The sequence below is a fragment of the Macrotis lagotis genome, chromosome 3 (genome assembly GCF_037893015.1).
Source record: "Macrotis lagotis isolate mMagLag1 chromosome 3, bilby.v1.9.chrom.fasta, whole genome shotgun sequence".
Lineage (NCBI taxonomy): Eukaryota > Metazoa > Chordata > Mammalia > Peramelemorphia > Peramelidae > Macrotis > Macrotis lagotis.
Window position 1 is genome coordinate 95,100,084 of NC_133660.1, and position 13,903 is coordinate 95,113,986.

Consider the following 13,903-nt stretch of genomic DNA (forward strand, 5'->3'; position numbering starts at 1 on the left):
AAGTTTTCAGGGATCATCATGGATAAGTGGCTCTGCTTGACTTGTTTTTTTAAATATATTTTTCCTTACAGTCAACTCTTTGAGGAAAGAATATATTTGATTTTTATTTTTTTGGTCCTTTTATCCCTAGACCCCAGCTCACTTCTTTTAACATTGTAGGTGTTTTTGAAATATTTGCTGAAAGAAGGAATGATTAAGTTATATTCATATTCTAAGTGATTGCTATTCTCTTTAAAATCATCATGGTTGTGGAGTTGGGGGGGGAAGATAATGTTCAAAAAACTATGGATACAAACATTTTTGACAGATTTTTCCATATATCAAATCATCACCTATATGACCCTTATCTGAATAATGAAACTACACTAGTTTCTAGTTCTCTTATTTTCAGATCATGGACTGTGGTAGAAACACAACATTACATGTGATTTTTAGCATAAACTTCATGGAAAAAAATTTTGGTTGATGGCTGATGACTTTTTTTCCATATTAAAACATTTAGCAAAATACCTGATAATATAGCATGTGCTAAAGGGATTATTATAGAGGACAGAGAAGTTTTGTTGGGAGAGGGGCAAGTTGCTGAGACCAGTATCCCTATCTTGATATCTCTATCTAGAGCACATCAATCCCTGATTTCTTTAGCATCTCAGGGCTGTGGGATTGGAAGATTCTGATCATAGTTCAAAACTGAGGGAAAGGTCAGTGACAGCATCACCAAATTTGAGAGTCAGGAAAGCACTTAATATTGATCTAGACCAATCTTCACATGAACGTGATACATATTTATGAGTGATAAGTTCCTTGAGGCTAGGAATTTTCTTCTAACCCTTTTTGTATTCCCATTAGCATGATGCCTAGTACATTACAGGTATTTATCAAATATTGCTTGATTATTCAGTCAGCCTCTTAGGCAGGGGAAATCACCAAGGAAGAGAAGAGATTCTACAGAATCCTAGATGCTTTAGCATCTTGGAAGACAAGAGGGAGGAGCACTGATGGTCAGAGAAATTTTATTCTGCCCCTACTGTGGTATAAAAGAGGTGTGTGTGTGGGGGGTGATTAGTCATGGAAAGTGGGACTAGTTGACCAAATGTTCAAGACTTCCTAAAAGGAAATCTTAGAAATTCTCAGGATTTATCCTCAGTTACTTTACATAGAGCTACAAAAGAATACAGGACATATTGCCTAGGATCGTAGACAGCCTCGCCACAGGACTATGATCTTTGCCTCTATCTGCCAAACCTAGACTGTCAGAGGAAAAGACAAAAAAATTATTATATCAGGCTTCTTGATTATCCTGCTCCAGGACAAGAGGATGATAGTTCAGAATGACTCTGTTTCCATCCTAATGTTTGCACTGAGAGGTCTGAGTGACAATTTTGACAGATACTGAAAAAAGGAATTTCAAATGGGGGGGGCAAGCAAGTTGAATGGGTGGAGATGGAAGAGTCAGCCATTCTTATCAGAGAGCCTGAAGAGATTGGCCAAGAGTAGAAGAACACTCAAATTAATGGATTAGCCATAAATACCCAAGAAGTTATGGAAGACCCATTAAAAATGAAGGAAGGGAAGAAGCATAAAACTGATACTTTTAGAAAACAGAAAGTGTATAGAAGTAAAGCTAAGCAAATACAAAGCTAGTTGGCAGAGTGACAAAAGGAGATTTAAGAAAGGGACTAAATAGACAAAAATGTGTGGAAAAGATTCTTACAGAATTATGAAAGAATCTATTATACCTCAGTCAATTCTCAACAGGATTGTTGAGAATTGTTACCTCAAACAAACCAATAAAAATTAATAGATATCCTTAAAAGAAGTAATCAGGACATAATAATCATGACATAGAGCAAATTATTATTTTTTATTTCATTTATATACTTCTGACTTCTTTATAATTATTTTTCTTATATCTTACAGAAAATGTTAAGTTCCTTGAGGACAGTAACTACTTCTTTTTATTTTATATTCACTTATATTTAACCTTAGGGATAGCATGAATTTATTAAATACCTATTGAATGAAATTTAACTTTCCTATTAAAAAAATTTGCTCATTTAATGTCTTGTCAAATGTCATGTAAAGGTCAGAAGAGATTTATTTACGACTGCCATTCTTCTCATTTTCTTTTTATACTATAGAAATCATCTTTATTTCAAATTAGATTTTTAGATTCTTTTAACCAGACTTCTAAAAAACACATATCCATAGATTGTTCTAATATATTATTTCTTATCTTAATTCTCATTCCCCTTGTCTGAAAACATTAAATTAATAAATTCTTTACATGAAAGTGCTTTTGCTGCTGTCATTTATCACATCTTTTCTCTCATTCTGTTTTCAGTACCAGCAACCTTTCAAGATCACACTTTTTGACTTTTTTAATTTTTATATCTTCTGTTTACAATCAAGCTCAGATCTTCCCCAGTTTAAAAAGTTTTCTTGCTGCATCCTCAAGATACTAACATAAGATGAATCTATATTTGTTACTTCTGCTTCCTTATTCCATGCCATGTAACTCCCATTCCTATCCCATTACTAAACTATTCACTCTCTCTAATCACCTCCTGATTTCTAATCTACATTTAGATAAGCACAATATTATAATAAATTGTTGCCAGAAATAATTAAAACTAGTGTTGTGCCCTTAAGTTACTTTCTACATTTAATCTCGAAAAATAGATATATGATTTTCTGACTCTAGTATTCATACTTTTAAACTAATCTTACTTCTCAGAAAGAATCTATACAAGACAAAAAAGTCTGTACTTATCCATCAAAAGCTAATTTGGGGAATCTCTTAGAAAGACATAAACTCTTGCTGTTGAAACTCTGACTAGAAGGACCTTGAACCACTTAACACTTACATATAACATTTGAATTCTAGTACTTATCCTTCTTTGTTTATAGATGTTTTCTTCCTCTAACCTCTTAGATTAACACCTGGCATTTTCAGTTACTTACCTTACCTTGTTCTATAATCTATCCAATTCTTCTACCCCTTCATTTAATAAAACTCTCCCAGGGTTTCACCTTTCATAATACCCCACTGAGAGGACTTCAGCATACACCGTGAAAAAATCGTATATGTTCCATCTATGACATGTTCCATACATGACTTCAACCATATATATAGGCTGAAAAAATGAAAGTAGAGCTATGATTTTTATAGTCACCATTTTTGATCATCTTATCTTTATCTGTGCAAAGCCTTCCATGACATTTTTCTTTATTGGTTAATGTCTCACAACACTAACCATTTCTTCTCTGTTTCTTTTCATGGCTCCTATCCATAATGGAGCTTTTTAAGTATGAATATCTCAAAGTCACTGTTGCTACAGAGTCCTAAAAATATTTTCTTTTTGATTACTTTTCTCATGATCCAGTTTTTATTTTGTATATTTTTCTCAATATGTTATTTCATCAAATTCTCTTCAGATTTCTTGAGTCTCAACTAAGTCTTTATTTCCATTTATAATAAGTTAGAATGAAATTTTCAATGATTTAATAACAACAACTAATCCTGTGATTAGTAGGAGTGAGAATCTAACAGTTCACTCTCAAGTTATGCCATATAGGGAAACTGAGATGTCATTTCAAAGATCAAGTTATGATCAAACTAGTTGCTCCAGAGAAACTTAGTTTGTGGGAAACTGAGTTCTGAAAGTTAATGTTTAGATTATTCAAGCTCTTACTGAAAATTATCTGTACTTATATTAGGCACAATCTTGAATGGACGGGAACTGACACACATCTAACTGGCCACATAATTGACTGAAGAATATATTAATAAAAGGCACAGAAATGATTATTCCTTTATTATTCAATATAGTTAAATGAGTAATGTAGTACACAGTCCTAAATCTGATCTTATAATGTAGCTATGTTTCATATAGTAATATCATAAAATTCCATGATGGATATGACCAATGTTTCTGTGAAATGTTGATAAGCTGAGAGGCATAAAGCAAGGTGATGTGTGTGCTATATACTTGGTAAACATCATCTGGAAGATGTCCAGCACAGTCACAATTAAAGAGTTAAAGACATCTTTCTCTGTGTGTGTGTGTGTGTGTGTGTGTGTGTGTGTGTGTTAATGTGCTTTTTTTTTGGACTCAAATATTTTTTTTAAATAGCATACTATGAGATTTCCTCAGTGACATCCAATTATGTTTAAACAGATCAGTCTAACAGTTCACAAAAGAGAAATTAACTGGATGTTGAATGACTATTTTATAGACCATGGGTACCAGTTGGATAGACAATCCATTGACTTAGTATGTCAATATATATAGCTACATCTGATTCTAATCTAATTTGGATAGACAATGAATAGGCTCTGAATTGTAGTAGAAGATTCCCTGTGATGCTTTACAGAAATCATGTGATGGTTTTTTACACATAATTATACTTAATTTTTAATTAATAAAAAATCAGGAGTGGCCTGGTGGTGCAGTGGATAAAGCACTGGCCCTGGAGTCAGGAGTCCCTGGGTTCAAATCCAGTCTCAGACACTTAATAATTACCTAGCTGTGTGGCCTTGGGCAAGACACTTAACCCCGGTTGCCTTGCAAAAACTTAAAAAAAAAAGAAGAAAATACCTCAGTCCACAACATTCTGGAAATAATCTGATCACAGAAGGAAATGCTCTGGTAATATAGCAGAAAACTGGGATAATAGATTTAAAAAACTGCATGATTCACTGATAATGACAAATTTTAAAAGACCTAGAAGAATGTCTCCATCAGGTAGAGCAGACACTCTACCAATTCTTTATGTGCATCCATATGTAAGAACCAGCAGTATGAGAAAGTTCAGATAATCCATACCAATATAACAAAAACATTGAATTATTGAAGTATACACGTATGTAAAATAACTCTCAAACCTCTTAACTGTCTTCCCTGGGTCCCAATCCTGAACTTACAAATAGTTTCAGGATATATTCAACTCAAGATCTCCTATTAAAACTTCTCTTCAGTGTACCTAAAACTGAGCTCATCTTTACCCTTTAAAACATAATGTTCCTCCGAATGATCTCATTTCTGCTGATAAATTCATAAAAAAACGTAGTTTATATGGGCAATATGGCCTTAGTAGTCAGTTTATCTTTGAGTATAAAGAAAAGTTGGGATGGAGGTTGTTAGCTGCATTAAATTGCAGGATAGTTAGTTGACTTTGATACAGATTGTGATCATGGCTGATAAAAGAGAATCAGCTGGGAAAGAGTTAAGCAGTAGAGGGTAAAAAGAAAAGCATAGTTTGAGACCAATGTGGGATTGGCTTATTTCTCTTTCTGTGACAAAAAGAGTTGTACATAAATGGACTGATCCTATATATAGAAATGCAAAGTTATGTGTATATGTGAGAAATTTTGAAGGTATGACAGGAAGAAATTATCTCTCCCAGTGCAAATTAACACCTCTTTTGCTGCCTATGTAGAATCAGGGTTAGGGAGTTTCCTCATAACACTGAATGGTTAAATGACATAGCTCATATGTGACAGAGGTGAAACTGCCCAGGTCTTTGTAACTTGAAATACAACTTTCCTCTAACCTATGCTGCTTTATCTCCTTTCCTTTCCTTTACACACACACACACACACACACACACACACACACACACACACACACACACTGTAAATATATATATATATATATACACACACATATATATATATATATATACATATACATGCATCTGTATAAACTGTTGTGAATGAATGAATTGCAAAGCACATTTACTTTCTTTATTTTATATTCTACTTTATTTACCTAAAAAATGTAATATATATTCTTCATAATATAGAAAATGATAAATTTTCAGACAACTGCAATGGCATGGTAAATAGAAAGTAGCTTTGGCATCAGAAAAAATGAGGGTTTGTGTCTTTCTTCTAACATATGAAAAGTATATATATTCAAGTCTATCAAACTTTCCCACTCTGCCCTCTTACAAATGAGATGCAGATCATAAATGGAGGAGAATTTCCACATAGAGATTTCTACACATTACAAAAATCACATGCTCAAATTTTCAAATTTAATGGAGAGAGATTTTACATATTGTAGAAAATATATTTTATATATTTGAGGCAAATTCTAATGACTTCAGAAAGAGACAGAAAATGCATGTGATTTAAAATGTATTATTTCCCAGGAGTTTTAATGTGGTTTTATTTGTTTATTTGCCTGTTTTTACACTGATAAAAGCTGACATTGCCTGACTAAAGATTGGAAAATTGCTGTCATATTTTTTCCCAATTATCATTTTTTCATGTATAGTGTCCATTTTTTACTTTCTAATTTTTTAGTGTACAACAACCTACTCTGTAAAGTTTCTACACTACACCATATTTAGAGTTGCAGTCTGACTGTTTCACTAGCTTTTATACTTTTTTACATAACTGTGATCAGTACAGGATAAATTAAATGGAGAGTTTGTAGGGTATGGTATTCTGTTGAGGATGACAAATGATTTATTTGCCTTCCATAATTTTTAAGCAGAATGATAATGCTCTAGTGACATTTCAGCAATAAGGAAAACAGCACTTCCTCACCTCTTCCTAGCTCTTGATTATACATAACTTCGTCTAAAGGTAACATAATTAAAAGAAAAAGTCATAACATGATCTATATGAACTCTTCATCGATCCTCCCGATTTGTTATTTTTCTTTTTGTTTGAAATTCCTTCACATGATTTTATTTATACTTTGTGTTTACTTATCTATTTATTTGCTATATCACATTTCCCATAGCAAAATACTCTGTTTCATTTTCTGACAGTACCATTTACATTCAGGCTAGTAGTCATATTCTAATTTAAGGCTCATAAAGCACTTTACATGAGTTTTATTTTCTAATCCTTACACCAACCCTGTGAGAAACTTGATGTCATTATCCCTGTGTTATGGAGTAGAGAGGTTGAGGACTTTTGCCCAGATACCAAAAATAATAAAGTCCTGAACGATTTGAACTTAGCTCTTTGCATTCTGTCTACAAGTTCCACAATCTATCAATTCAACAATAAAGTTTAATTAAAATGAACTTAAGATCTAACTTACTCTATGGCAGCTAAGTGGCACAGTGAATAGAGCACCAGCCTTAGAGTTAGGAGAACATGAGTTCAAACCCTACTTCATACACTTGATAATTACCTAGCTGTGTGAATGTGAGCAAGTCACTTAACCTCACTGCCTTGCAAAAATTAAAAAAAAAATCAAACTTACTCAGCATAACTGTTCCCCCTCTCTAAAAAAATAAATTTAGTAGTAAAGAATCCATTATCTTCTATACCATCTATTGCATGGTTTTATAGAACTGACAATAAGATTTTCAGGACCAACTAGAGTCTTTCTTGCTTTCATTTAAGTCCATTGCTTAAGTCCAGGTGCTCCTGGTATTTGAGCCATGATGTTACACATTTGCACAAAATAAACTTTGACAGCCCTGACTGATAAGAGTCAGCTTGAAGATTTCCTTTTCACATTAACACTGAGTTTAAATGTTTTCAATACTCAGACATTTCAGTAATCAAGGATGGATTAGCCATGTCTTTTAGTATGGTATTTGCATTTTTTTATATAATTAAAGACTAATGAGTATGCCCTTTATGTGATATTTTAGTTCATGTATAACTTTATAAATATTTCAACTTTGTGATAATTAAGTAAATTGAACTTGATTAATTAGTAATGCAATCAGCAGCTGTAGTTTCAAAGTTATATTGCATCAAAAAGTAGAATTTTAATGTATCCTTATCTGCTTCTTCAGATGAATTTTTCTCAAATATTTTATAATTCCCTAAAGCAAGATACAGGTAAAAAGAGTTCAGATTACTTCCTGAATGCAGGAAGCTGCTGCAATACTTTGAGTATACATTGGGGGAACATTTGATGTAGGTTCAGTTCTGTTATGTATAAAAGTTTACAGAATATTTTGCAAATATGTATCATGGAAATATTCTCAAAAGGGACAAATATTTAGATTGTAAAATGCCATCTCTTTAGCTGAAAGGTCAATTTCATTGTAAAATTACAAATCTAAAAGACATCATTTAATATAAATCAGTGAGTCAGTAAAGGGTTTAGTTCAACTTTGCCAAAGAAAGATCACAGAGGAAAATGGGGATAAGGGTTGTTAGGTTGGAGAGGAAAGTAAGGAAAATAATATTTTTTAAAGAGTAGACCTGTTCATAAAGTATATCTAACTGAATTTTTAAAAAATAAATTAAAATAGTATGTGCAATATAACAAACATTATATTAATATACATAAGAAACACTATACTTTCCTGTAATATCATATTGTCCATCATTTGTTTTCTATTTTTACTGTCATTGTTATTTTTGTTCTTTTGCAAAGAAATACATTTTTATATAGCCATGGTTAATGTGCATACTGTTTAATTTGAATTATTTTTCTTATGTTAAGTTATTTAAAGCTTTCATAATTGGTAGTTTTATTTAAAAAAAAACTTTTATTGGTGTCTTTCATATCAGTCTCCAAAGGACTAACAGCATTCTTTATTACTTTTAATTATTTTTACCAATTAGATATTATCTCAATGTTATTTGAACTTTAAAAAAAATTTTATTTTGTACTGTTTGGATAAATAAGTTTTTCTTGTGAATGGGAAATTAAAAAGTGCATAATTTCTAGCTGTTCAGTGTTCAAATATCTATCCATTGAATGTTCCAAAACATAATTCCTTCACTTTTTATAGTATTGATCATTTTTATTTATGTTTTTAAAGTATATTTAAAATTATAAAATATTCTCAAAATATATTTGAAGGAAATACATTCATTCACACATTTAAAAGAATACTGACTTATTCAGCAGCTAAATTTCAAGTCTTGTTGGTTCTTAAGAAATTAAATTATTTTCCTCTTACTAATAAATCATATTTTCCATGTGTTCCAAATACTTAAATTAATTCAGAAGGCATAAAATAAGTGAAATTGAATTTAAAACTCCAAATTATCATCAAAACTTAATTTAGGATTTTTGTGAAAGTTTTTCCAATTGTGTGGATAGTACAATTCTACTTTCAATATAATTTTTAAATGCCCCACTTACACTAAAATTTGTTGGGTGCTTTTCTGGTGACTAGGTATGATTAGGTAAAACTTACCAACTTCAAAATATCCTGCACTGAGAAAGAATAACTTTATTTCTTCTTCCTCCTCCACTCAAGGAGTTTCATAAAATTCAGTTTATTTTTTTCTGGATATACTATCCTCCTTCAAATAAAACCTGTTTATTGAGTGACCAGTCAAGATTTTTTCATGTTTCAAAAGGGACTTTGATGAAACAACAACAACCTAAAGTAATGCTCTGTGGATGTGTGTAATCGAATTTGGTATTTGGCACATTCCACACTAGTAAGTATCAGCTGAAACTGAATTGAATTATTCACTGGTGCATAAGCTGATTACAACCAGCAAGTCAACCTAGCTTAATTTACAAAGTAATTCCCAAAGAACAAATTGTGGAACTGAACTGTAAAGAAAGGAACATTATTTCAAATTTAGAAAACTATATTTCTTACATTAGAACAATACCAATTTCCTTCAAATAGGTAAGTTCTTTTAAAGTTTTGTTTTTTCTAAAAGTAATAGTGAACTTAGACATAAGATTACTTTAGAAATAATTTCTATATACATATAAATACTCTTCAGAAAAAAATCTATAGAATATTATAGATGTAGAAACATTTTCTTCCATTGTATAGTGTTTATGATTTGAATGTTGGGAGAAGCAACAATTCTTTCTCTTAATCTATTTCAAGCTTTTTAAAATTAATATGAAATTAATGTCTTTTGATGTGGGATAACTTTATGGCATAATTCAATTTCACTCAAATTATATTTAAATGCATTTCCCAAAGTATTTTAGAGTACAATTGATTGAATATTGATGTACGATGAGGTCAAACAGAATAAATGGCAGTTTTATATTTCTGTATTTTATTAATTATAGTGAAACACATTTTAAATTTCTAAAATTATTGCATAATTTAATGTATTTATCAAGATTATTTTATGTAAATGATTTTCAGTAATTGAAAAAAATTTTAAAGTTCATAGAGAATAAAAAAAGTACTCTGATGGGAGGAAATCTCTGTAAACCAGAAATTACAATCAATCAGGAAACTGCTCCATAATAAAATGTAAAGGCAGAAATAAGCTGCTTAATTTTTCTCTTTCTTAGCTCAACTTATTTGGGAGCCATGACTATATTTGGAAACCTACCTAGATGAAAATTATCTTTTAATCCATTTGTAGAAGGAAGATGTGGCCATTCAGAGTTAAACTTTTTTCAAAACTATGATGTGTTTAGCAAGCTTCATATTTGCTGTCAAATGAACAAGTTTAGAAAACCTTTCCTTTCAAATTTGTTTCTTTATGTTCATATTTTCTGCATTGTTTGTACTCTATGCTTAATTATCCAAGTGAATAGAAAGGAGCAATTCATTCTTAATTCTACTTGCAGACAATCCAAAAATCATTCCAATTTCCCTTTGGTATTCATGACACTGATATTCTTAAGCGGTCAAGTAATGTTTGATAGAGGTTCATAGTAAAATTGCTTTAATTTTAATATGTTCAAAAATTAACTTTTTATCTGACCTAAACAACAGGCTTCTGCTTCTCACCTCACTATTATTGTCAGTGCCACAGTCTCAGAATTTATCTAATTCAAGCTCTTCATTTTTTAAAAAAAGTGTATTTTTAATGAACTAAAGTGTTTTTTTTTTTTCCTTTCTCCTTTCTTTGGGTAAAAACAGTAAAGTAAAATGGAACCCTTGTACCAACTTTACATAGTCAAACAAAACTAGTTACTTCATTGGTCATGTCCAAAAAAAATATGTCATTCTGCATCCTGATCCCATCTAATTTATCTCAGGAAGTAGTGTGTTCCATCAGAGACCTTCCATCACCATACAAAGACATTTTAGATCTTCCAAGCTATATGTTTTTACTGTATTATTGTTAAAAATTTATTCTGCTTATTCTTCTCATTTCTTCTTTCATCAATCAGTTCATTCAAGGCTTCTTAGATTTCTCTTCTGTTATATTTATGTCAAAATAGTATTCCACTATATGTATATGAAATAATTTGTTCAGCCATGCCCCACTTGATGATCACTCCCTTGATTTCTAATTCTTTATAACCAGAAGAACAACTGGTATAAAAATGTATATATGCATGAATCATTTTACTCTTTCTTGGATCTCTTTGGAAGACAGTTCTAGTGGTATATCAGTCATCAACTTCTTCCTTTTTTGCTTAGAGGAATAAAGGAATTTTCTGAAGTCATACATGCAATAAATAACAAGGTCACAATTCACCATTACGTTCTCTTGAGTCTAAATCTAGCTTTCTTTTTGTTCTTCTCTAATCTCCAACTGTCTCTCCTTCACCCCCCCCACCAAGTTTTAGATCCTATATTCTTTGACTTCTCTTTTCCTCCAACCTCTCCTATCCTGTTTCCAAATACTGTGAGTTCTTCTATGACAACTACCACACTGGTCACCTTATTGTAGTTTATCTTTCCAATTTTATTTTATATTATTTCCTTCTATGCATACAATTTTAGTCAAATTATAATATAGTTAATCTTCTGAACAAACCATGATATTAAGATCATTTTACTATTAGTTCAGAGCTTATAGGACCACAGAAGGAATCTAATCCAGTTCCTTCATTTATATAGATAAGGAAGCACAGATTCAAGGAGATTAAAACATTTGCCAATGAATACACAGAAAGCATCAGATAAGAATTTGAACTCACATCCTCTGACAGGAAGGGATTTTTCTATACAACTCCTTACTATAACTATGTACTACATTCTCTGCTATTGCTACATTCCCTTTTCCAGAGTTTTATTCATCTTCTAAATTCCATCTTAAATTATAATATTTCTGTGAAATTTTTCATTTTCCCTTTCCTGATAACAAGTTTCCACACAAATGTAAGTAGGAAGAAGTATTTCAGATCAGATGGCTGATTCCCAAACTTAATTCTTGTGGGTAAAGAAAAAAATCATATGAGCATCATCCCAAAAGTGAATAATTTCCATTGGTTTAATTGAGACTATTAAAAATTATTATTGTTGTTATTATTGTTATTGTTATTATTATTATTATTATTATTATTATTATTATTATTATATTGAGAATATAGACTGAGCAAGAAGGTTCACTTCATTACTTAGGCCAAGAGTATTCATAAGTGAGCCAATCAATATGATCTGGGGAAAAAAATCTCATAGTTTCAAAAGTTATCCTGATCAGATTTTTCTCCAAAATGAAAAATAGTTGGGAGGTTTATAGTAGGTACCCAACAAAACAAAACAATTTGAATACAACAAACTCATTATTATTCCCAGTTAACAGTTCAAAGATAAAAGATTTTAATGTTGGGGGAAGAATGAAAGACTTTAATGATAGAACCTTCATTTTGGAAGAGTTTTATATTATTAATATTGAAGATAATATTTCTTATAAAAGTATTTTTAAATCTTAAGGAAGTTTTGTTTGGATAACTTTTTTTAAAACTATAGAATGTGAAAAAAAATCTAGATTTTTATGAGAAGCAGACATCAATTTTCCAATAAATTTTGGTGGCCCAATACATTGGATTCATTGGTACTTTTCTATTATACTGACTTAATTTTCTCTAACCACATTTTCACCAAATTGAGAACTAAACTAAGAAAAGAAAATGATCAACTTCTTGGAGATCACATTGCTTTTCTGCAACAAATCACATTGGATTTGTACACTACTGGATCTGGAACACTACTTCAGAATGATAACTGACATTTATATACACTTTAAGATTTACAAAGCACTTTACATACATTATCTCATTTGATCCTCCTAGGAACCTTGTGAGGTACATTTACAAGTATTTCATTCTCCATTGAGACTTGGAGAAACTAGGGCTTAGGTTAAGTAATTTACCATGGATTGAACAGCTCATTAAATATAAGAGGCAAGAGCTGACCTAGGTTTCTTCTGACTCCTAACTCTTTTAATCACATCATCTTTTTCAATAGGCACTGAACAAGTTTGTGCCAATAAGTATACAACAGATACTGTAATATTATTTAACTATTTTGAGTGGTTCTTGAAGAAGTCTATAGACAGTAATTTAAATCAATTAACAAAAATCCAATTCTTTCAAGCAATAGTATTTTCTTATTATAAAGAAAAGGCACTGGATGCTCAATTAGGTAAAGCAATTTGCCCAAATCCTAAATAAAAATGGACTCAGAAGCAAGTATTTCTATTTGGAAATATACTGCTCTACATTTGAATATCTTTTGAATTAGAACTCTCTAACCACAGATTTGATGAATTCTTAAAACCTTTAATTTTTAATTGTTTAATAAAATTAAATAAAAATCTTAAACCATTTAAATTTACTGATTGCTATGATGTGAACAGAGGAATGAGTGCATACTCATGACTGCATACTTGAATGTGGACACCTATACTCATATTAATCCATGTGAGGCAACATTAGTAATCTATAATTACAAAGATCACATAAATAATTACTTATCTATTTTTTTCAATACTTTAACCATCTACTTTGTATTAGACATCAGCCAGAGTATAGTGACAAGACCCCTCAATTGTAAGTTAAAAGACTAAGCTTCTTGTTATATAATTGCCTCTGAACTACTTGTTACCACATCAAGCAAGTTGATTAATCTCTCTTGGTCTCTGTTCCCCCTTCCATAAAATGAGGAAACTAAATTATGTAATGATAAATATCAGTTCAAAATGGATAATTTAATGAAGAATCAATTATTAGCCACTTACTATGTGACAGGCATGTTGTTATAAACTGGGTATATGAAAACAGGCAAACAAATCCTTCTT

At 31.0% G+C, this 13,903-nt stretch overlaps 1 protein-coding gene across 1 annotated transcript in view; it reads left to right on the forward strand.

Annotated features, from left to right (window-relative positions):
- SPOCK3 (SPARC (osteonectin), cwcv and kazal like domains proteoglycan 3) overlaps positions 1 to 13,903 on the forward strand; it is a 740,694-nt gene that overhangs the window by 480,956 nt on the left and 245,835 nt on the right. The gene's annotated exons all lie outside the window — the stretch shown is intronic.